The 26400-nt window shown below is 40.5% G+C and overlaps 1 protein-coding gene across 1 annotated transcript in view; it reads left to right on the top strand.

Moving 5' to 3' along the window:
• Positions 1-504: 504 nt before the first annotated feature.
• The window catches only part of rab27b (RAB27B, member RAS oncogene family), a 74521-nt gene continuing 48625 nt past the window's right edge, over positions 505-26400 (top strand). The window contains exon 1 of the mRNA XM_006782078.3: positions 505-772. The gene's annotated coding sequence lies outside the window, so the exon portion shown is untranslated. The remainder of the gene's footprint in view (positions 773-26400) is intronic.

Genomic DNA, 26400 nt, shown 5'->3' with positions numbered 1-26400 from the left:
GATTCTGCACATAAGTGCTTGGTAGTGACATGTATGAAGGTATGCGTGTGTGTGAGAAGGCACTGAATGTACGGTAAATGGACTGGTTTTTATGTAGTGCTTTTCTACTTTTACTGGAGCGCTCTTTGCCTTGTTCACCTATTTACACCCATTCATACAAGCATTTTTTTACACTTTAAGTATATTTTTTATATCAGCATTCTCAAGGTGGACTTTCGTAGCACAGTTCCAGAATTATTTGCCTAATATTTATTGTGTATTTATGCCTTTAAATTGGCATAAATGGCATTCCATATATTGAAACCAATATGTTGTATTTTTATTATTGAGTGCGCTACCAATAACGTGCTTGTTATATAGAACGTATCACATAATAATATCAACACAAAAACTTATTGATATTTAGTCACAGTATGGGCACATCGATGCACGTCTTAGCCAAAATGATGAAAAATCCGAGGTCACAGAGAGTCCCTGAAAGCAGCTCGATCGTCTATTCTCCACCCTAAAGGAAGCCGTGCGACATCCATCAGACTCGCAGGACTCTCAGAGGTACTCTCGAGGTGTCCCCAGCCTGTAGCTCCAACAAATAGCCCGCTGGGACATCACGCTGCGCTCCGGGCAGGCTGCTAATCTGTGCCCGGATTTACCCCTCGAACAGGACTGTGGGAGCGATGCGACGTCTCGGAGGAGGAGGAGGAGACGAACTGGCCAGGCAGAAGCAGACACCTGAGAGGAGGATCTGAGTTTGTTTCTGTAACGTCAAAGAAAGGTGAGTGGCAAAAAGAAAAGAGCGGAATGTTTCCTGCGGGCTCGGCTGGTGCCTGGCGCAGACGCGTGTTTGCTTGTTGGTGTTCGGTGCGTGTTACTTGTCGTGTCCAGCATCGGTAGCAGGCAGGCGGTATGAGTCATAGCCCCGGCGCAGGGCTGCTGGAGGATCTGCTGCGGAGCAAAGTGTCTGCAGCCTCCAGACCAACAGTCTGTTATCAGCCCACTGTACATGCAAAGCGCTGCACCTCTACGCCATTTACGCAAACGACTCTCGTGCATTTTCCTCTTTGGAGTCCGCGTGCACTGTGATCGTAGTTGGAGTCTGCGTGGGTGTTCACGCACGTGCATATAAGTGACGTGATAGCTGCTTCACCTGACAGTCAGGTGTGTGAGAGTGAAATTCAGAAATGCTGCGTTAAACTTCAGGTTTGAAGCTGTGCTTCCGGTAAATGCGAAAGATAAAGCGATGTCTTGCACAACGGTGCGGCTCCAACTTTATGGCAACAGTTTGCTTTGAACCTTTCATGTGTGGGGTTTGTTTTGGTTTTTCCACAAAGCAGTGGCCTTCTGAAGCCACCAGAAAGCGAACCACAGTTTAGTGCAGCCTGCAGAGAAGACTCGGTTTCCGAAAGTTTATTTTAATGAATTATTCTTGGCTCTGTGTGATGTCACTTTTGGCTGTAAGCACAGAAACCTCACCCACCTGCTGTTCAAACCTTCTGTTTGCCAGGGGCACTCAGTCAGAGGTAAGGGTGGCCTTAAATGAATATGAGCTAAAGTCAGAAAGCAGAAAGTATAAGATAACCTGGCATTATTTACCTATTAGAATCAACATGGAACAATAGACAGCCATTATTAACTGGAAGGTTATGTGTTTGCATCTCCTCTGTCTCCCTGAAATATTATTTAGAAATGTATTTCTTTAAATCTAATTGTACCATTGTAGCTGAAGAACAACAGTCTCAGCAGGAATCGGTATCAGAAACTTTTATGGGAATTATATCAGCGTGTGATCGACTGGCGACCTCAACTAAAGTGTACTCCTACCTTTGGCCTGCTGCACTGTAATCATGCATGTAGTAAGAAAGTGTCTCAAAGGGATCAAGAGTAGCAAGGTGATGTACAAGTACCAGTCCATTTACCTTTTATCTTCTGTGTAATAAATTTTCTCTTTTTCCATAATGGAATTTAAACATTAAAAGTTAACCTTTTATTATTAAATCCTGTATTTAAACAGGTAAGCTAACTAAGATTGAGATCTCTCTTTTTCAAGAGAGGACTGCATACAAACATACACATGCAACATTCAAAAACTGACACAAAGAGCTGCACAGTTAAGGGACAAATGCATTATACAGACAAATGAAGACCAACTCATACAAGAACAGTTGCAGATAGACAAACGTAAAACCCTACAGAGAATGCAGCTTAATAGCTCTTTGGAGCTTGTTCCATTTATAGGCAGCAATGAATCTGAATCCAGTTTTCCCAAGTTCAGTGTGAACACGAGCTACAGATGATGTTCAAATGTCCTGAAACCTGACATTGTAGGTACTTTATTTAAATTCAGTCAAGGAGTTGAGGTAATAATAATAATAATAATAATAATGGATTGCATTTATATAGCGCTTTTCGAGGCCCTCAAAGCGCTTTACAATTCCATTATTCATTCACTCTCACATTCACACACTGGTGGAGGCAAGCCACAGTTGTAGCCACAGCTGCCCTGGGGCAGACTGACAGAAGCGAGGCTGCTATATTGCGCCATCGGCCCCTCTGGTAAGCAGACAAGCATCCTCTCTTCAGTTTGCTAGGGAGCATCATCCCACTTCTTCATAAAAGATACAATGGTGAGTATGAAAAGAACCACCTGTGATGAATTGTAATGCATTGTGAAACAGACTCGAGGTCTCAATGTCGATATAGAAGCATGCATAGAAACAAGATCATCATAATCAAGCGCAGACAAACTGCGTTAAACGTCCCGGTGAGGTAATTAATATTCAGTTTTACTATAATTTAGAAGCCACTTTCAGTGGGTACTCTATTCACAAGGGGTCCCCACAGTGGGTGGCTCTGCGTTTTTGATTATGCAGACTTTTACACCCTCCGCCTTCCTGATGCAACCCCAAAAGATTCATTTCTCTTCCCAGGGCTCAAATGGAGATCTTCTTATTAAACAAAAATATGAAAATGACTTACCTACTCATTGTCAATGTGCATAATTTAAATAAGGTAAAGGGAATAGAAGTCTTGCTGACCTATGCAAACAATTACAATTTTTTTCATTTGCTTTAAATCCAGGTAAATTCACCTAATTTGAAAATGATATTTCATGTCCACACACAGATGAGGAGGTGTGACAGTAATGAGTATTTTCTTCTGTCCCATAGGTGGACTCGGAGTCTTTGTTGACTCATAAATCAGTTTGTAAACAAAGATGGAAAGAGCAGAGGTAATTAGTGGAAGCAGCCTTTATTGGATGGGTAATGCGGTCGCCATCCCCCGAGCTGCTGGCAGCTTTATTGTTTCTGCAGAGTGAATCCAAGCTGATTTCTTGCTGATAGGCTCATAATGGAAATTACAAATAACATCTGACTTGCCGGCCTGTTATCTGTGCTGGTGTTAGTGTGCACACTAAAGGCCTCGGCTTCCTTAGAGTTGCTATTCATTTGGTCAAATTTCATAAAAAGACAAATTAATAAAGACGAATGAGGCGAAGGGAAAAGTTGCTTTTTGCTTGTGCTGTCAGGTCTGCTGTGATGTGAACTACTGATACATAAAAACTGGTCAGTGAATTTTTAATCTTCAACAAAGCCAAGCAATGCCTGTGTATGTCTGTTAGCTAAAAATCCTTCTTAGATTTCAGTAATTCAGCTGAGGGGTAAAATGTGCAATGTAAATTACAACGTGTAGAATTTCACTGAATATTAATCCCTAAATGTGACCACAGATCAGCCGTGAATCACAGAAATGCCACAGTGTGACATGTGGGTGCATGAAATATACTTCCACAAAGGGAGGCTCTGAGATGGGACATGGTTAAATTCCATTTACTGGATATGAGTAAAACGGGGCTCTTTTACAGTTCATGGGAAGATGACATGACAGCCCATGCGTTACACTTTATGTTTGTGCAGCGATTCGTCTGTGACAGAAGCTAATGAGTTAAATATAAAGATTGATCATCTGGCACATCTGAGTTGTAAAAGCAAACTTGCATGCGTTTTAGAGGCATTTTGCTATTTCACGCTCCATTATCGAGTTGTGGCGTAACCTCTTGATCACAAGCAGCATCTATGACGATCATCCAGTTATAAAGATTTAAATGAACAATTCAGACTTTAAACATGAGGTCACAATAAAGGTAAGAGAGAGAATCTCATCACATTTCATTGTCTTAAAGAAGCTCACATGACATGAAATTTTGTCACGATGAGACTCAGTGCTAGGGTTGAACACTTTTTGGTGAAGCTATCTGCTGCTAGCAGCAGGCTTGGTTATTTTTTTTCCTATTGTATTTAATGGCCTGACCTTTTCAGAATTCAGCCTGCTAAATAAATAGCAGGTAACATGTAATGGAAAATGTGAGCGTTTCTGAAAAGTTCTCGTTTGAGAACAATTTTAGAAAACTGTGTGGTTGTACTTCCTCTCCATTTAAAAGCCTGTGCTGTTGCCACTTGATTATTTCGAGGTTGTAAGGCATCCTTCTTCTGAGTGCCTTTGGTTAGGTCCATGTATAATAATCCTAAACTGGTGACATTAGATATTTTTGTACCATAAAGTTTTTTCCGTGGTTGTCGTCTTTGAAAAATGGTCGTAATCTCTGGATATTTGGATCACAGCAGCTGACTGGAAAACTTGAACATATCAACCAGCCCGAATCCATTTGACACTCTCTGTGGACACACGCATAGTGTTATTTTTCTAAGTATAGTAATGCATCTGAAGCATAGAGGTCTGTAGATTTGTGTGCAGAAACCTTTAAATTCATCTTGTTGTCAGTGACCTGGTTGCTCACCTGTTAATCACAGTTTCTGGGTCAGTAACATGAGGAGAGTCCAGTGGGAATTTTTAAGGTGTCAATAAATCCTAATTTGGACAAATGATTTCTCTTACCTGGGCAAACTCACAGTGTCCCAACTGAATCTGAAGCAGAAATGCTTTTAAAGTGGGTTAAGTCATAAATAATCAGGTTTTTCATGTTTGTGTTTTGTGCTCTCCTTCATTAACTTCTCTTTATTTTAAAGTCTCATCTGAAATGTGCATTGCAAACTAGGCTGGGCTATAAATGCTGTTTTATGGTTCATGCAACATCAAACTATTCTCGTTCCCAGGGGCTCAAAATCTTTAGTTTTACCAAAAATGAGGTATCTGAAATCTGCAGGTTTCATGATCTGGATCTCTCACTCCTAACTCTACTTTAAGATTAAAGTAGCACAGTGCCAACCAGCAGTCAAGAGAGTCAATGAGGTTAAAGCAGTTTCCCTGTAGGCTTTAATAGCACCAGAAATCGCTTTCCAACCACAGGCATTGCCACCTGGTGTCAGTTAAAAACAGTGCTGGTTTAAGGCACTTAGATATTGGATCTTTCTTTCTATCTGTAGTGTTCTTGGTGCTTGGATGGGTTTTCTGTGGAAGCTTACAGTTTGTCCTGCTTTTGAAAAAACTTGAGGGCTAACAGTTTTCTCTGGTCCTCCATAATTTCTGTGTTGCTGGTCTGAGGTAACAATCATATGGAATCACAGTTGGATTAGACCGATTTCAAGATATACAGGCTTATGGAAGTTTCATGCCATTTCCCAAGTTGTATTGGCAGCTTCCGTTCTAAAGTCTGAAAATGCAGTTGGTACCTTTTGAGGTTTATCCAGGAAGAATAGGGGCGCTCACGTTAGGTGTTTTGCTGTGATGATTCACAGTGACCTTTTGCCTCCAAGACAGCCTCCCTAACCACTCTGCCCTTTCCTTCTGGCTCTCTGTCTCTGTCACTCCCTCCCTCTCCTCCTCTTCTCCCTCCTGCCACCCACCTGCAGTGTATCGACCAGAAACAGCAGGATTCAGCCTTCCTAAGATGATTAATGCATAGATAAGATTTCCACTTGATAGCAAGGGCCTTGCTGCAGAAACACTCCTCTTCAGGTCGAGCATGGTGTCTGCGTGTTGGCTTTCCTGAGAGTATGGTCTGTCAGGAGAATTAACTTTTAGTTATACAAATGTTTCCTGGCAGAAATAATCGAGTTGAGTTGAAGCTCAATTGCTGGCTGGATCCAAAGATCCCACGTTTATTTTACAGCGTTAAAGAGCTGACTGGCACACCAGACCTGTTATGAATAATTAAGTGTATCTCTGTGATTTATCACAAATTTATGTGCTTATGATGCGCAGAAGCACTTCAGTTTTATTTTTACTTTAGAATTCCAGTTCGTTCTCTGGACCTTCCTTTGCATAAGTCATCTGCTGCATATCAGAGACTAAATGACTCACACCGAAGGGCTGCAAGGCTTGAGGTGCAGATAGCACAGGGCTGAAAGTGATTACTGTTAAATATCCTTGGGATGCCGAACCTGCCTTCACTGTATACATTTTTATCTTTTAATTACTGACTCAAAAGGCATTTAAATCGTACAACAATAGTTCCCAAATGGAGTGTTATGGCACACTGGTCTGCCTTGACGCGAGTCCAGGTGTACCGTGGGATTTTGTAAGTCATACATTATTGCACAAAATGTTATGAAGGAACTTTTTATTTACTGTACTGTATTTTGCAGGCACTCGTTTGCTAATAGCCTGCAAGCTGTTAAAGAAAAAAAAAACCTTGTCATAAGGAACCCATGTTCTTTTGTGCAGTGACTCAAGAGGCGAAAATATTAAAGTGTGACACATCAAGACCCTGAGAGATGGTCACAAGGATAGAAAATGTATGAGTGGAGTGGAAAATGAAACTGTCAGTAAAAAACATTGTGAAGCTACTGGTCTATTGGAAGTCAAAAGCTCTCAGCCCAAGTGTATCATCTGCTGAGAGGAGCTGATGGTATCATGGTAGGAAGCAAACTGAAGAGGCACTAGGAACCCAAACATCCCTACTGAGTAAAACCCTAAAAGAGTGCTGAGGCAGCTTTATGTGAAAGTGTCTGATAAGGCTGATGCGGGCGATTTCGATACCAGTGAAGCGCAGATTTGAAAAAGTGTGCCTAAAAGCCATTTGGCTGTCCCTTTGGTGTGGCTTGGGCACAAAATGTGTAGAAAACCACTGAAGAAGATGCCACCAAAATGATCATTGAAATGATCAGCCAGCCTGAAAAATGTTCTATCTGGATCCATGAATCGGTGATGGCTCAAAGTTTCGAGCATTAAAGCAAAGCAAAATGGCAAATGTGGCAAGAAAGTTCTCAAGAGGTAACACACATGCACACACAAACAAATGCTTGTCTCCCATTAAACCTATCCAATGGTTGTCTGCTTAAAGCTTCATAAATTATTTTCAATTTTGTTTTTAATTGACTGATTTTTACTTCAGTTAATTTTTCAAGTTCACAAAATCATTTCAGTTTCACTTTTTTCTGTAACAATGTCTATTTTTCATTTAAAGTCTCTTATTTTAGTTGACTAAACTTGTGACTTGTGTTGTCACATCTAGTTTTAGTTTTTAGTTTAGCTTTACTTAACCTTGGTATAAACAGTTCTGTGTTTTCAGTGTCTCAAAAACACCAACTTCCTGTGTGTTGTGAAATCTAATTGATAGTAAAATACACTTGATTTACTTAATTGAATAGGAACCCGCTTATGCTAATATTGCTAATATTTAAGTTTCTTTTTTTTCTTTTTTTTTTTTTTTTAAATCATTAGCTCTTTAGCTTGATGTTTTAGTGGTGCTAATATTGGTTGGCATGACCATTATTTTAAATGCTGGTGAGTTTCAACACCGATCTGTGGTTTGAAACAGACTGAAAATGTTCACATATTAAACACAAATTAACATATTCAGAAATTGAAGTAATAGTTTGTTAAAGCCGTACACGCGATTAATCTTTCTGCTTGGGTGTTTTAATGACTGTATTCTAGGGCTGGGCGATATGGCCTAAAATCCATATCACGGTATAATTTGAAGCGTGTGCAGTAACGCTATATATCGCGATAGTCTTTTCTTCTGTATAACATATTTTACACTTATTTATTTATTTACTTTTTCCCCATTTTCTCAAAATCAACAGTGCCTTATGTATGAATTCTGGTTGTGCTTACTGTAGTACACAATGCGCAGAACTGCAGAATGTTTTGGCACGACTTTGGTAAGCTACGAAGCCGCACCGCTTGATGGATTGCCAGAGCATTACAGCTGCCGTAGTCAGGAGCCTTGTGGAGTAATCTGGGTCCAAAACTCCGTCTTCTTCAGGTCCCAAAGTCAAACGAACACTGAAGCATCACTGAGAGTTAAAAACTGTCTAAATTCTTTCATCTTTAATAAAATGATCAGTGTTGCTGCTTTACCAGGTGTAACAATTAAGTTTAATATCCACGCATCCATGAAAACAGAAGTTATTAAATTTAACAGAGTTAGAAGTTAACAGGAAGTTAGCTCGCTTGTTTCCACCTAAACATGATATGCCATGTTCTGACAGAGAGATTTCTGAAAAAAATTAAAAAGTACAGCTCTGCTATCACTTCCAACATTAATGAAGACAGGAAACTAAACAGCAGTGACTTTTGTAGGGTTATTGAAGTTGGACTAGCTGGTATATAATGATGTGCTACGTGATCGCTAGCAAAACAGCTACGTTAGCATAACATTAGCACAGTGCAACTGGAGGATGAACGCTAACTTTTTTCCACTCGATAAAAGTTAACGTGAGGGTTTCTGGTGGCAAATGCAATTGCATGGCAGGATGCTATAAACTGACCAAACCTCAGTCAGGAGAACAACTGAGATAATCCATCCACAATACAAGGTTAGTCATTAATATACTGCAACATGGGAATAGAGCAGCTGCGAGAGAATTCAGCTTTAATGAATCTATGGTACGTAAGTGGAGGAAGCGCAGTTTTTGGCTTTCCCCATATTCCAAAAGTGCTTCGTCTCTTTGCTATTACTGTCGCCCGGCATAATTTGCAGATGATGTTGTTTGCAGCCGCTGCAATGCTTTCGACCAAAACAGGTGCACCTTGATGACACCATCAACATGCGTTATCATGGTAGAATAGAATAGAATAGAATTCAAGTCAATCACAAGTACAAGACAACGAAATGCAGTTTGCATCCATCCAGAAGTGCTTTAGCCATGATATAGATATATTACAAAATATATATTAGCAATGATATAGGTATATAGATATATTACAGAAATGGGTCTGTTATAGGTATGTTACAATGTACAAGTGGCAGTAGATATGTTATGAAGGTATGTTATGAATATGCTATAAGTATGTACAGTGGGTATACAAGCAACAGGATATGAAACTATGCAGAAATATGCAAGTTATAAACACTTGTAAACAGTTGTAGAATTATAGTTATCGTATTGTACAGAATGATTGTTTATACAATAGTACAGTTATGATAAGTGAAATATGTGGGTACTTTGTACAGAGGCTATATAAAGTGCTAGTGGGTGTGTGTCTGTTCAGTCCAGGCAGAGTTCAGGAGTCTGACAGCTGTGGGGAAGAAGCTGTTCTGGTACCTGTCCGGAGGCTCCTGTAGCGCCTCCCAGAGGGCAGGAGGGTGAAGAGTCAATGTGATGGGTGACTGGGGTCTTTGATGATTTTCCCAGCCCTTTTCAGACACCGCTTCCTGTAGATGTCATTTATGGCAGGAAGTGGTGCTCCGGCGATGCGCTGGGCAGCTTTCACGACCCTCTGCTATGCCTTCCGGTCCGAGGCAGAGCAGTTCCCGTACCAGACTGTTATACAGTCACCAGGATGTCTGAGGACAGTAGAGGTGGGAATCACCATACATCCCACGATACGATATTATCACAATACTTAACGCACGATACGATATTATTGCAATTTTTAAAAAGATTAGATATTCAGATTCTGTACATAAAGGTAAACTTTATCAATATTCATTTTATCTAATATCAAAGTCTCACACTCAGTCTTTCTCTCATTTCAGTTTTATTGTTGACAAACTGAACGGTTTGTATTACAGTCTAGTCCAGCTTAACTGAATGCAACCATCTGGTACAATTATCGCTATTCTGAACTATGGAATTTATGAAAACTATGCAGCCCCTTCAGCAACTGAAGAATTTGAAAGTAAATTAAAACAAAATATAATTTTACATTAAATAAAAAAAGTTTTAAACTTAATTAAAATAAAACATGTCTTAAATTAAAATAAGTAAACTGTCACGTTTGGACAGTGAAGGAATGTCAGGATTCTTGCTCAGAAAAAGGATCAACATGAAGTCAGAGCACAAAAACCTTTTTTGTAACAAAATATCGATTTCTGCTGTCCCTGTATCGATACATTATTAGCAAACAAAATATCACGATACTACACAGTATCGATTTTTTTCCCCCACCCCTAGAGGACAGGTGGTTCTTCCTCAGAGTCCTCAGGAAGAAGAGGCGCTGGTGAGCCTTCTTGACCAGCTTGGAGCAGTTGGTCATCCAGATGAGATCCTCGGAGATGTGAACACCCAGGAACTTGAAACTCCTCACACACTTTACAGCCGTCCCTTTAATGTAGATGGGTGGATGTGGGTCAGCATTCCTCCTGTAGTCCACAATGAGCTCCTTGGTCTTCTCGATGTTGAGCAGCAGGTTGTTTGTGTCGCACCACTCAGCCAGACGATCCACCTCCTCCCTGTAGGCGGCCTCGTCGTTGTCATTGATGAGGCCAATCACCGTGGTGTCATCTGCAAACTTAATGATGGTGTTGGAACCATCGGCAGGTCTGCAGTCATGGGTAAATAGGGAGTAGAGGAAAGGGCTCATCACACAGCCTTGTGGTACACCGGTGTTCATTGTGATTGTAGATGAGCAGTGGTTATCCAGCCGGACATGTTGGGGCCGGTTACACATGAGGGAACTGATGCCCAGGTCTGTCGGTTTCCTGATGAGTTGTGAGGGGAGGATTGTATTGAATGCTGAACTGAAGTCTATAAACAGCATTCTGCCGTAGGTGTTGTTATTGTCCAGGTGTGAGAGGACAGAGTGCAGTGCGATGAAGACTGCATCCTCTGTGCTCCTGTTCTGACGGTATGCGAATTGGTGGGGGTCCAGGGTGGGGGGGAGACAGGATTTGAAGTGTGCTAGGACCAGCTGCTCTAAGCACTTAGTGATGATGGGGGTGAGGGCTACTGGGCGGTAGTCATTGAGGCAAGATGGGTTGGAATTTTTGGGTATCGGGACGATGGAGGTGGATTTGAAGCAGGCCGGTACCACAGCGTGGGCCAAGGACAGGTTGAATATGTCTGTCAGCATTCCTGCAAGCTCCCCAGAACACGCTCTGAGAACACGCCCAGGGATGCCATCAGGACCTACAGCCTTGTGGACATTAATCCTGCTCAGCACCACTCCTACATCAGTGGGGGAGAGAGTCAGTGGGTGGTGGTCCGGCGTCACGTCTGCTTTGGTTGTAGTTGTTGGAATTCCTTCGCTCAAAACAAGCATAAAAGTTGTTGAGCTCGTTGAGGAAGGAGACATCAGAGGATGCGGGGGAGGGTTTGGTGGTCCTGTAGTCTGTCATGGTCTGGAGTCCTTGGCAGATGTGTCGGGGGTTGGAGTTGGAGAAGTGTTCTTCTACCTTCTTTTTGTAATGGTGTTTGGCTTTTTTGATACCCCTCTTTAGCTTAGCCCTGGCTGTACTGTAGGCGTGTGCATCTCCTGACCTAAAGGTCTTGCGGGCTTTCAGGAGGAGACGAACATCCCGGTTCATCCAAGGCTTCTGGTAGAGCGGTATAGTCAAAATCTCTACCGTTGGCCAAATTTATATAGTTTCTACCATATACCGTTTATAGCGCCCACCCCTACTGTATTCATAGCTTGATCACAGAGAAATATTATAAGTAACTGAAGGCTGGTTTTTACTTTGGTGACGTATTAACAAATGTTTAATGTGTCTTCCATTAAGACGTGAGTTGGATGTGCTATACTTTAAAATTGGTTGCAGCTGTTGTATTGTGACTGATTAGCAGCTGTCAGGGACCCAAGTGAATGTAGACATCTGCTTTTTGGTTCAAAACATCCTCAAAACGTAACATTTTCTCATTTATTCTCTCTTGTGACTGACTGAGCTCACTTGATTAAATTCAAAACAGCGCTCCCTACAATGCCATATTTTACAATTATCAACACAGTTATTAGACTGTTAACTGATGCAGTTAGTTTAATAACTGGTAAATTGCCTTTACAAATGAAAGAGAAAACAGTAAATTGGTTAATAATGAAAACTAGTGCCAGCGACCAGTCAAAAACCTGTGTATAGTTAAACTCTCTGTAGTTTTTGGAGTTGTCTTTTGGTTTGAGGATAAAGATGCTGTGACACATTCAGGTTAACGATTTGATCTCAAGGGTCTCGCTCCGTTCAGCCAGTCAGTCTGTATAATTTACAGCTGGATAAACAGGAGGGTGGCTGAGAGAGAAGGGGGATTTCAAAGGCATGGGATGCCAAACATGGACTACCATACATACAAAGAATCTCATAATATCTGAACAATGCTATTTTAAAAACAATATTTTTTTACAATATTGTCCTCACCAGAAAAATTAAAGTAACTGCACAAACTGCTGCAAGGTTTATTTTCTTAAGTGTGGAACCTGTGAGTCTTTCTATTGAGATGAACAGCGATCCGATACAGATTCAACACTTAAAGGTTCCAGATGCGATTTTTATCTCCTTAATTTCCTCTAAATGAATAGAGAGCAGGCCACATCTGGCTTGTAACTAACTTATCAGTTAGTTTTCAGTTTACTTTTCAGGGTTATGACTTTTCTTCAGTCACATCTTAGTTGCTCCATTTTTATCCAGTTTTCACGGTGGTGTAAAGAGGTCAAAATCTGGAACTATTGCCATCGTCCAAATATATGGTCCTGACTGCAAAAGCTGAATTATTGGTGACAGTGTTTAGTGCCGGACTGACTTGCTGGTCAGCTCTCCTCCTAACACATTAAAATACAGCCCAAAAAAAGTTTTTCTCTGCTTTAGGCAGAGAGATGGAGGCTGTAAAGACTGAAAGGGTAAGAACAGGAAATCTTTGGCTGACTGCAGGATCTGAAAGCAAGGAAGAATCAATAATGAAGACTGTTCTTCTGGACAGTAAATCAGCTCGGCGGTACATTTTCTCCTTGCAGCTGCCACTTTTATCCTTGCTCATAAATACCAGGATTACAACTTCTCATGATGGGGAACTCCTTGCTGGGTACTGCCGTTTTTAATGATTGTGGCTAACATCGATTCTTATACTAAAGAGGCACTACGTTCTCTGAGGCTTACGCATGATATATAGGTGTTGTTTCTCTGAGCTTGCGTTGTGGCCTCCACCCATGAGACCAGGTAGCATCTCACTAATTTTGGCCGATTATTCAATTACTTGTAAAACAATTTTGCAGGTTAAACAATAATTAATACTTCTAGCATTAATTTAAAGACAAAGACATTCAGGGCTTAAGCATAACACCATGAAGCCATTGTAGCTGTGGCATTGTGACAGTACTGCAACCACATATGTAGGTAAAGCTTCAGTCCAAAATGAAAGTCATATCTTATTAAATAGAATGTGATATGAAACCATTGATAAAGATCATAAACCCAGCCCAAATGCTTCTGCTAAGGTCACAGATCACAAGAAAGGTCATTCCCCCCAAAGTTCATCTAAAAAACATCTCCAAAGCAACAGGTGGCAATATAAGGCTGTGTCCCAATTCAGGGTCTGCACGCTTGAAGTACGCATTTTAAGTGTGATTACATCACCGCCATGCGACGACGGCTGTCCCAATTCGAATTGTACTTCAAATGTGTACTCCAAATGCGCTGTCGATTTCCCCAAATATCAAGCGTGGTCCGGTGTACGCTTCGTGGTCCCATATATCCCACAATTCATAGTGCGGCGGTGGGTGTGGATAATTTTGCCGCAAAATACGGCAGAAGGGAGCCGCCAAGAGTGAACTGTCAAAAGTAAGTACTGAATATGACGTCACTTATTTATGTGTGGATGTTTAATAACGAAGAACATTAACATATATATATATATATATATATATATATATATATATATATATATATATATATATATATATATATATATATATATATATATATGAGTGTCCTTTATCCTTAAGATATCCTGAAGAGATCTTAAGGATAAAGGACACTCATATATATATATATATATATATATATATATATATATATATATATATATATATATATATATGAGTGTCCTTTATCCTTAAGATATCCTGAAGAGATCTTAAGGATAAAGGACACTCATATATATATATATATATATATATATATATATATATGAGTGTCCTTTATCCTTAAGATATCCTGAAGAGATCTTAAGGATAAAGGACACTCTTTCGAGGATGCCAATGTTCACATTTTGGACAGAGAGGACAGATGGTTTGAAAGAGGAGTGAAAGAAGCCATCTATGTCCACTGTGAGCGACCATCTTTGAACAGAGGCGGTGGTTTACGACACCAACTCTCTGCCATCTATAATCCAGTTTTGAGATCCCTTCCCAGACGCCTTAACGCCCACTCACACCCTGGGCCATCTGACCTCAGGAATTCGCATGATAAGGTGGGGCCAGGTTTCACAATGAACTCACCCGAAACTCTGGCTGATTGGGACCCACACCCAGTTCCACACCTTGGCTCAGGCGATTAGAGGATCATCAGGGGGTCCTTTTGTCCCTCTGTGGGGGGACACTCCCACTAGGGTTATATCTGGGACTCTCCACCATTTGACCTTAGAACTGAAGAAGCCTCTCGGATGAGAGGTGAAACGTCTTCAAGTAACTTAAAGAAGTCCAGACGCTTTTCTTTGCAAGCTCCTTTGACTACGATGACCTGGATGACTGAGAACCTTCACAGACATCTCGTACTTATAGTACGCACCGTACGTAGTATGCGTAGTGTGCGTACTTCAAGCGTGCAGACCCTGAAATTGGACACAGCCTAAGCCTAACCTTGAAGAAATGTAGTGCAACAAACAATTATATGGCACACAGTCTGACGTGAATTGAAGATAAAGATGAACACCCGTGACTTTTACTAGAACACCTTTGATGTTGTCTGCATGTAAATGCAAAAACATGTTTTTTTTCTAAAGTCTACACTTTTGAAGGAGTTCTTCCAGAAGCTCAGTTTTGAGTCATCCAAAAAGCTGTTTATGTGTGGACGAAAGCCAAAATGCATAGAAAAGGCTAGGTTTGCCAAAATACCTGTGCACCTAGGGATGTAGCCAAGGAGTCGCCTCCTGCTGGCCATTAGAGTGAATTTGCTCAGTCTTCAGAAAGAGCCTATGTCCATGTTTTATATTCAGAGCAGCTTTTTATGTTTCATAATAATCACTGTACATGTGAACATTATTTAATACTTATTAGAAGATGAAAGCTTCATAATCAACAAGGGAGCCAGAGATTTATTTATTTATTTTTTTCTTTTTTGTAGATCAACTGACCATGAATTAATAAACCATAAAGAAAGGAGAAATGTGGCACTGCCAAGGATGCTCATCTCCACTTTTCTTTGTCTCTTTCATTTGTTTTGCTTCTTTATGCCTTTCATGTGATAGACTGTGTTGATTTGCTGCTCGAAAGTCTGAGGCTAAATTATCCTTTGACAACCCTCCTCCGCCGTTCTCTTTTCTGTTCTTCTTCCTATACACGCCTGTCTGTCAAACAAGGGCTTCCTCCCCTTGTATTTGCAGGCTGGAAGTGTTCTTTTCCTTTTTCTTCCTATAGCATGCTTGACAGGTAGGGATTTTTTTTTCCTTTAGTCTTTGCACCAAACAGACTTTGACTCAGCGATGTGGGCACCTGGAAGCAGAAGGCCTAGAAAGCATTTTTAATGTTCTCTTGTTTTGGGGGAAACCTTGACATTTTGATTTTTCTGCACTTGTGTTTTTTAATATATTGCCTCCTTGCTCTCTCCACGTTGACAGGCAGAAGTTAGGCCTGCAGAGTGGTTCTTTATTAAACTCTACTGCCTTGACATTTTGTGATTGGGTGCCATCTTTTTTTTCTTTCATTTTTTTTCTTCTCTCTCTCCCTCTGTCTTTCCCCCCTTGTGACTGTGTGGGAGGAAAAGATGTCAGTTTTGGCACTTCAGTAGGACACTTCTGAAAATTTGGATTAATCTTTCTTTAATGACACAGCTAAATTGAGCCAGAAAATGATTAAAAATGAGTGTAGAATGTAAAATGTCTAAATCGCCCAAGAATTGCCTTGAAATTTTAACTGGAGCTGATTTTCCTTCTCATTAGTCAACAAACCAAGCTTATGAAGAAGAAATTAAATTCATTGCTACCTGTTGTTTTTGCTTCATGCATACTAGCACCAGAATAAATGATGTAGTTTTAAAAAAAAACTGAAAAAGGTGCTAGTTAAATCTTCACCTTTCACACTGTCACCTTGCCTATTACAGCCTACTTGTTAATGTCTTAAACACTAGCTGGAATTTATGAGACATTTTTCCAGAAAATTATTTGCTATAGGAGAGACTGTAAATATGGCCTGCTGAAGCTTCTGTTTTATGAAATCTGAATTTTTAGTCCTCATAAGTGACAACAACATTTGTACAATGTTAAATGTCCATCACGGCTCGGGCCATGAACACAAAAGCCACACATACCTTAGATTGTAATGTTTTGTTGCGAGTGGCATCCAATCAGAAGACAGTTGCATCAAAGCGAATCATCCAAAGAAACCACCAAGTTGGCTAATATGTTCATTTGTAACCTGCTGTTAGGCTAACATGTTTTACCAAAAAAAAAAAAAAAAAAGTCTCAAAATGGTTAGTTTGTAGCTAAAACATTCATTATTTTATGTGTACGTTATTAACCCTAATTCATGTCCCAGTGTGGCCTACGTCACATGCTTAATTCTGTTTGCACCTTTTGTTGGTGGATGTGCTGTTTGAACAGCAGCTCAGCTTTAGTTTCCTGTGATAAGGGATAACATCAATGCTGAAAGACAAACCCCTTGACATGAAGCATGCACATAAATATAGTTTGATTCAACTATCCACAAAAGCAAAATTTGGATGTTTGGCTAACCTACTGGCTAATAAACTAAAATAATTAATATACATTTAATTTAAGGCTACCTTAAACAGGACTTTTTTTCATACCAGTGCTAGTTTCAATTCTCTTTAGGTTTCTTTCTTTATCAGTTTCACTAGTGATTCCTATTCAGCTTTAAATGTAGAAAAAAAGTAGGTCTACACAAATTTTCAGCCTCAAGCCAACCATCTTTGAGTCAGAACAAAGTTCATAAATGGAGTAGAAAAAAGCATGTAGGTAACTCAGGTGTGCAAAAAACTTGTTAGAAAAACATACCAGCATTTATGAAAGGAACTGATAAGCTTGGAAGCAAGTCATCCTGATGGATCAGTGCAATGTGGTGCTGGTTCTAGATGGAAAATTGCTCTTGGTTTAGAATAAGAACAAAAACAAAACATCACTTTGTTTTTTGTGAACCTTTGGCAGACATGATATTCACATTCTGATACATCACAATGTTTTAAATGTTTTATGTTTAATTTTATTTATTCTTCAATGTTTTCGGAGTCTGTATTTGACAGCTAAGCAGCCTGAATCTTTGCTGGAAAAGGAAGAAGCAGATTACAAACTAATTGAAGCTTATTAATAATAAATGTAACCCGCAGCAGTGGATGTAGGGTATTCACAGAAATATCACACTGTGTGTGTGTGTGTGTGTGTGTGTGTGTGTGTGTGTGTGTGTGTGTGTGTGTGTGTGTGTGTGTGTGTGTGTGTGTGTGTGTGTGTGTGTGTGTGTGTGTGTGTGTGTGTGTGTGTGTGTGTTTGCTTGCTGGGACATCTGTGCTTACTGCAAGTTTGTATTCTCCCAAGCTTAAGTGCAAGCTGCTGTGGTTATGAATCACATGACCTCCCTGCAAGCTTGCAAGAAATAAATCTGTGAAGCATAATTGCTTACTGTGTTTCTTTCATGGTGCTATATATCAGAAAATTGTCTTTAAGATCATGGTAATGATTCAGTCATATCACTGAGTCTTAGCCATAATAAATAGTAGATATGTAGTTAAATATGAACAGCACACTTCACTTAGCCTTCTGCAATAATAATTATTTCACTCTAAGTGTAAACAACAATATATTAATCATAATCTAAGAAAAATTGAGGTTGTATGCAAATACAGCAATATCCTGCCACAGCAATTGGTTCTTATCAATAATTTAATGAATCTGGAGCCTGATGTAGCATTCCTGCTGTCAGGCGGCATGTAGCGTTCTTCATTTCAACTTGAGTAGTTCTGTTTCACCTTCTACTTCATCACTTTGTGGTTAAAATTGGGGCGCTATGACCTGCAAATTGCCAAACATTACTTTGCACCTCTGCAAAGACATAGAAGCCAGTTTAATAGTATATTTGTGCCAAGATTGAGTATTTTCCCACTAGAATTTGTTTTCTGTCAGGAAGAACAATGAGAAGTTTGTATTTGGAGTTGGAATGGCTAAGAATTTAAAAAATTTTTTTTTTCGAATAGTCACTATTTGGGGCAAATTTCAAGCAATGTTTCAGCTGATATAAATTATATATACCAATAAACTATAAGATTAAACCACTTGCCTAATACTGTGCAGCCACAGGAACGCTGAATGGTTAAAGGACAGAGGAGGGTAGGAGATGTCCTGTGGCGTCCAGGTTTTCTAAGTAGATCTTTTCCTGTGGAGTGGGTAGATGCTATTATATTTGGTTCTTGGGGGTTTAAATGCTTGTTCAACATCTTGCAATTGGGGATGTCACGTTACCATACATAGGCTCCTTTTTGTTAAGGTTTGAAAGTTATTAAAGTTGTTTTCAATCACTACCATGATGGTGGCAGACAGTTTATTTAAATTATTAACACTATATTTTCTTGAGAGGATGTGGACTGAAATATTAGGATGGGTAATGAGCAGTGTTGGGTAAGTTACTTTAAATTAGTAACTTAGTTACATTACTAGTTACTTCTATCAAAAGTAACTCAGTTACTTCAAGTTACTCGTTACTTTCAAAGTAACTAGTTACTAGGGAAAGTAACTTTAGTTTTACTCAGAATTCTCTTGTTAATGTGTTGCTTCCATAACTTTGCCAGTCTTCTAGCTTGTTTACTTGCCACAAGTGCACTGTGCCACCTACCAATAGAAAGGAAAAGATAATGTGCATATTTCCACGAGAGAAATTCCACGCCTGGACCGTCATTGACTGCTGCCATGATTCTAGCCTACATCACAGCGTCATGTGCGCCTTTTACATCCAACACAAAAACTGCAGTCGTGATGCTTTCGATTGTACTCAGAGCTCTGAAATTCTGCCTTCTGAGTAGGAAGATGTAGGCAACACCAGACTGCAGATGAGCTGCATACAGGGCTGGACTGGGACAAAAAATTGGCCTGAGCATTTTGACTAGAGACCGGCCCACCATTATAGGAAAACTCATAAAGCCTTTGAATGAAAACAAACGCTGTTGTGACAGTGATGTACACTGTCTTGATGGTATATATGTATCAATCTATCAATCGTTTGTTGTAAGATTCAGATAATTATTTTTTAAAAGCTAGACATTTTAAATGAGAATAAGAAAGTAAATGGCCTGTATTTGTATAGCGCTTTTACTAGTCCCCCCTAGGGACCCCAAAGTGCTTTACACACCCAGTCATCCACCCATTCACACACACATTCACACACTGGTGGAGGCAAGCTACAGTTGTAGCCACAGCTACCCTGGGGCAGACTGACAGAAGCGAGGCTGCCATATCGCGCCATCGGCCCTTCTGGCCAACACCAGTAGGCGGTAGGTGAAGTGTCTTGCCCAAGGACACAACGACCGAGACTGTCCGAGCCGGGGCTCGAACCGGCAACCTTCCGATTACAAGGCGAACTCCCAACTCTTAAACTACGATCGAAAGAAAAGCATTTCCTTGTGCCCACCTCTCCCTGTTAATGCCCTACCTGGCCCTCCTGGGAAAACTTTGCTAGATCCGCACCTGCACAGTTACCAGCTGTCAGCTACTTAGAAAAGGATCCTGGTGTTAATTGTCTCTCAGAAACAGTTTACAGTTTACTAAAAGATAAACCTGTTTCTCCGTCACCTGTTCAGCTCTGATGATTCAGTAAGGACATCTCCTGGTTTCATCTTCATGTTTCCCTCTCACCAGATAACCAAACCGATATCATGACCAGTAGCTTTTTTGCAGCTGTGGCTCCAGCAAACATCAGCTGATACTAGAAATTAATATTAAATAAATTCTAACAACAGCTGATCAAGCTTAAACGTGCTGCTGTTGTATAACGCGACATCGGCTGGTTTCCTCTTTCTGGCGCGAAGTGGGCGATAAACAAACAAGAGAGCCGATCAGCTGATCATTGATCAGTTTTCATGATTGAAGTAGAAACAGGAGAGGGAGGGGGAGAATGAAAGAAGAAGAGGCAGCTGTGCAGCAAAGACACAGAATAACTCCAGCTTTGTGTCTTTTTCATTGTAGCTGAATTACGGGACAAACTGTTCCTTTTCACCTCAATAAGAAACGCATAATATTTTCTCTGAATACCAGACGGGACGGTTGGCAACTCTAATAACTTATGAACAAAATAAAGTTCAACATCATTAACTTCATAGCACCCACCCAGCTGTATAGAAACTCCGTCATGCTAGCTAGTACGCAGTACGGAAAAAGTCAGAATAACGAAAATAAACTCCACCTAAACTTGGTTTATATCTGACCCAGATATACTGCAGGTCATAACTTCTTACCTGAAGTTCAGTTCACACTTGGACCGGCGGCCGCCTCGGGTCTCTTTTCCTTCTGCGTCCCCCTTTCCTTCATCCACCTGCTGGCCTCCACCACTTGCTAACGTTACTGAATCTGTGGAAACTCCGCGATAGCCACCATACGAAGTAACGAGTAACGACCCTATCTAAATCCCAGTAACGACTAACGCGTTCCTGATTTTGGCATAATAACTAGTTACCGTGCTCGTTACCACAATAATAACGTAGTTACTGTAACGCGTTACTTAATAACGCGTTAGTCCCAACACTGGTAATGAGTAGCTTGCCAACATCACTACATTATTTACTTATATGTGTATATGTATGTATATGTGTATATATGTATGTGTATATATATGTATGTATGTATATATGTGTTTCCCTTTTTTAAATTTATTGTGGTGGAAGCAAAACAGCAAAAGTAAGAGGGAATTCATGACGATGTTTATGTGAAGCGTAGTTTGCTGCTTCTTTTGCTGCTGGTTCAGTCAATATTGTTTGGAGAGAGATCAAACTAACAGCTTTAGAATCAGCGCAAAAAGGATGTAAACACAAAGCGCGGACCCGCCGAAACATCGGAATCAGCGAGCTGTCGGCTTTCAGCCTCGACTGTGTCCGTGCCGTCGGCTGAGAAAGGCGACATCTCACTGATTCTGATCCGTCGGCGGGTCCGTACTTTGTGTTTACGTCTTTGTGCAGAATCCGTGTACCTGCTCTCATTTACTGTTTTAGCTGTTTGGTGGTTGTTGAAATTTTGTGAGGTTTAACCTGAGATTCTGGCGTTTTGGGGAAAATAAATTTATATTAAAAACTTGATTCAGGATTTTAATGAATTGATATCGCGTTAACCAAGCTAGAATCGATTTTAATCGATAAATCGATAATCAAAACCCTCCCCTACCCCTCAACTACTTGTAAGTTATGTCACTATGTACTTTCAGGTTACTGCAGTACTTGTAAAATCCTTGCTGTGTCCTGCCTTACAGTTAAATAAAATGATAAGCTACTTGTAAAAGATTGCACGAGATATTAAGTTGACTCAATTCTAAGTAAAAGCCTGACTATGAAGAAGAACTTTCGAGTAAAGGTTATTTGAGATCAAGCATAGCCGATTTCTTATCCTTTTCAAAGTTGTAAGGGCTTTAAAAAAATGATTACTCCCTGCTATTCAGAGATGAGTTTGCTTGATGTGTTTGAAGGCTCTCCACAGCTCATTGTAGGGATGACTTCAAGAGAAAACAGTGTTTGTTTGGATACTGTGAAACCACAGAGACTTTGGGGGGGGACTTAGAGTGAATGTGGTTCAAAGACAAAAGAGGCGATGAAACGAATCGGGGCAGAAGGAGAGAGATGAGGTAGAAGAAATGAAGAGGGTGACGCATGAATTTGTTACGAGACAGTCAATATCAATATCAGTCAAATTACTTTTGACTGGTTACCTACATACAGTGGGGCAAAAAAGTATTTAGTCAGCCACCGATTGTGCAAGTTCCCCCACTTGATGACAGAGGTCAGTAATTTGCACCAGAGGTACACTTCAACTGTGAGAGACAGAATGTGAAAAAAAAATCCATGAATTCACATGGTAGGATTTGTAAAGAATTTATTCGTAAATCAGGGTGGAAAATAAGTATTTGGTCAATAACAAAAATACAACTCAACACTTTGTAACATAACCTTTGTTGGCAATAACAGAGGTCAAACGTTTACTATAGGTCTTTACCAGGTTTGCACACACAGTAGCTGGTATTTTGGCCCATTCCTCCATGCAGATCTTCTCAAGAGCAGTGATGTTTTGGGGCTGTCGCCGAGCAACACGGACTTTCAACTCCCGCCACAGATTTTCTATGGGGTTGAGGTCTGGAGACTGGCTAGGCCACTCCAGGACTTTCAAATGCTTCTTACGGAGCCACTCCTTTGTTGCCCGGGCGGTGTGTTTTGGATCATTGTCATGTTGGAAGACCCAGCCTCGTTTCATCTTCATAGTTCTCACTGATGGAAGGAGGTTTTGGCTCAAAATCTCACGATACTTGGCCCCATTCATTCTGTCCTTAACACGGATCAGTCGTCCTGTCCCCTTGGCAGAAAAACAGCCCCATAGCATGATGTTTCCACCCCCATGCTTCACAGTAGGTATGGTGTTCTTGGGATGCAACTCAGTATTCTTCTTCCTCCAAACACGACGAGTTGAGTTTATACCAAAAAGTTCTACTTTGGTTTCATCTGACCACATGACATTCTCCCAATCCTCTGCTGTATCATCCATGTGCTCTCTGGCAAACTTCAGACGGGCCTGGACATGCACTGGCTTCAGCAGCGGAACACGTCTGGCACTGCGGGATTTGATTCCCTGCCGTTGTAGTGTGTTACTGATGGTGACCTTTGTTACTTTGGTCCCAGCTCTCTGCAGGTCATTCACCAGGTCCCCCCGTGTGGTTCAGGGATCTTTGCTCACCGTTCTCATGATCATTTTGACCCCACGGGATGAGATCTTGCGTGGAGCCCCAGATCGAGGGAGATTATCAGTAGTCTTGTATGTCTTCCATTTTCTGATGATTGCTCCCACAGTTGATTTTTTCACACCAAGCTGCTTGCCTATTGTAGATTCACTCTTCCCAGTCTGGTGCAGGTCTACAATTCTTTTCCTGGTGTTCTTCGAAAGCTCTTTGGTCTTGGCCATGGCGGAGTTTGGAGTCTGACTGGTTGAGGCTGTGGACAGGTGTCTTTTATACAGATGATGAGGTCAAACAGGTGCCATTCATACAGGTAACGAGTGGGGGACAGAAAAGCTTCTTACAGAAGACGTTACAGGTCTGTGAGAGCCAGGGATTTTCCTTGTTTGAGGTGACCAAATACTTATTTTCCACCCTGATTTACGAATAAATTCTTTACAAATCCTACCATGTGAATTCATGGATTTTTTTTTTCACATTCTGTCTCTCACAGTTGAAGTGTACCTCTGGTGCAAATTACTGACCTCTGTCATCATTTTAAGTGGGGGAACTTGCACAATCGGTGGCTGACTAAATACTTTTTTGCCCCACTGTATATTATTGTCATAGTAGCAAACATAAAAAAAACAAAAAGTTGACAGAAAAATGTCAGAAAGGTTCGTGAAACATGATAATTTTCTTGGATTTTTCACTAATTTACGTCGTAACACCAATTTGCAACAAACTGCAGCAGCAATAGGCCTCTTTTCTCTGCAGGTGTCCCAGGTAAGCCATGGCGGGATCCTAGGAGCCAGAGAAATAAAGGACAGAAAGTCTTCTCCGTAGGTTGACTGCACTGTGGGGACAGCAACCCTAAATTCTAGTTTATTTCATTATTTTATACTCTGTTGTCAAAATATATCTTTTGTGAAAAGGGTCTCCAAAGCTAGAACAAAAAATAAACTGTAGAAAAATACTATGCATTTTTTGTCCGACACCACACGCCCTAACGGGGGTGAACAATTAATTTTGCAAAGGGGCTATATGAGAAAGTGGGACTGATGTTGAGGGCCCCAATCATAAATGGACTGGTCCTTATATTGCGCTTAGATTACATTTACTTATTCATAAAAACACTTTTTTTTCTTCTCAGTTTTCTATTTAACATTCACACTTGATGCATCAGAAAACAGCTTGGGGTTAGTATCTTCCCCAGTGATATTTGACATGCAGACTGGAGCAGCCAGGGATTAAACTAACAGCCCTCAGATTAGTAGATGACCTGCTCTACCTCCTGAGCTACAACCACCCAATTCTGCTGAGGACCATTTTGATCTCTTTAAAAGCGTGTTGATGCAGCCTTCCACAACGGCACCAGTTTCTCTGGGCCCCTCGGGGGAAAATGAATTGTCCACCCTGATCTCCTGACTGTTTACAAAGTTCAACCCATGTAAAGAAAGCTGGTTTAATTGGAGAAAAGCTAAAATGGCTTGTTTCAGATGGAGAATGAGTGGCTGCACAAAAAATCCACTATAAGATAAACAAGAATGATTTTGACCAGGTTCCCACTATCAGTAAAATCAATAAAAATCAATCAATCAATCAATCAATCAATCAATCTTCTGAGCTGAAAGTCTTTCAGCTCTTCATCACACCATATATACACCAAAATAGCTGGTGTAGCACACATAGCTGTGCTCTGCCGTCATTGTTCATCTGATATCATCACCATTAGAGGTGTAATAATCACCTAAATCTCTGGTACAATTTAATACTTTATAGTTTTTTAATTTAAAGAATAAACAAGTGAGTTAAAAAATTAATTAATTAAAAACATGGAAATTAAACACAATGGAGATATTTCCTGCTCATTTTATGCTCCATATTTTTAGTCTGGGCTCAGCTAGATTAGCTGATGCAGTGTTTACTGGTGGAAAAGTCACTTGATCTTTTTCCTTTGTTTATTTTTTCTTCAAAATATAGTGATCTACTAATGAACAGATGACAATGAGCTACACCCCTTGGACTGCTTCCTTCGTCTGAAAAGGGAAATTACTGATCTTTTACAGAAATAAATAAAATGATGGCATAAAAGAGATCCTCGGTATCCTTTTTTGTTTTGTGGAATCTTAATGAGCACAAACCAACAACCTGCTCTGAGTGTATATCGTACGTAGACTGTGTGGAGCATTACTCCACGGCATGGGGAGTGAAAACGATGAGCGAGAAAGACATAAAACCGAGGGAGGGAGAAAAGGCTAGTTGCCTGGTGACGGAGGCAGAAGGAGAGGAAGGAGAGAAAAGGTGAAGAAAGGAGAGAAAATGAGGAGGAGGAAGAGGAGGAGGAGAGGAGAGGAGTTGCTTCCAAGTGCAAAGAGTTACTGATCACGATGCTACATCTGTTGCTGCCATCCCTCCTACTGCGCTCTCTCTGGCTCACTCAGGATGAAGAAGAGGTTTCGGCCCTCTGTTTTTTCCATGTTGTATCTTTGGGAAGGATTTATGGTTTTTATTAGCCATAATTAGTGCTTCCAAATTATTTATTTATTTTCCTGCGTTCTTCTGACTGTAGTTGGATAGCGTTTACAAAGGCTGGCTTAGGATGTCCAGCTCCAAACGAATGGCTGCGTGTAGCAGCTAATGCTCATGTTCCTCTTCCAGGTTCCTATTTATTAACGTTCCACATTAACAAAGTACAAGAAAAAGAACAAGAAATCTGATAAATGCAGTCAGATTCATTCTCCTCTGTGGAATGTAGGAGCATTATATTTTTTGCTGAGGTCATATGGAGTGGATTCTAGTAGGAGTTTATTCATTCTCTAGTATGGACGGATCACCTTTTGTGAATATCAAAGTATATTTGTGCTTTTACTCTTTTTATCTGAGGCACACAGTAGCCCCACCCACCTGCCGTTCAAAACTTCTGCTTGCGTGGGGCAGCCAATCAGAATGGGTGGATGAACTTAATAGAAAAGTAGCTAAAATGGAATATTTTGGACTGAGGGTGAACCAAGACCCAGTGTAAAGCAAATGAGGATTATTTTGAACGGTAAGTCCTGAAAACCTAGTCTAGTATAGTTCATGAATTTAAATTTAAAAGGTCTATGTAAACATGGATCAGGCCTTTATTGGCTTTTGAGCCACCTTGAACTAGTTTCATTCTAATATCAGACTCTAGTAGGGCTGGGCGATATGGCCTAAAATTCACATCCTGATATTCTTTAGCTGGAT

Source organism: Neolamprologus brichardi, chromosome 7 (assembly GCF_056152115.1).
Source record: "Neolamprologus brichardi isolate AB-2024 chromosome 7, ASM5615211v1, whole genome shotgun sequence".
Classification (NCBI taxonomy): domain Eukaryota; kingdom Metazoa; phylum Chordata; class Actinopteri; order Cichliformes; family Cichlidae; genus Neolamprologus; species Neolamprologus brichardi.
This window is presented reverse-complemented; position numbering and strand designations above follow the sequence as displayed.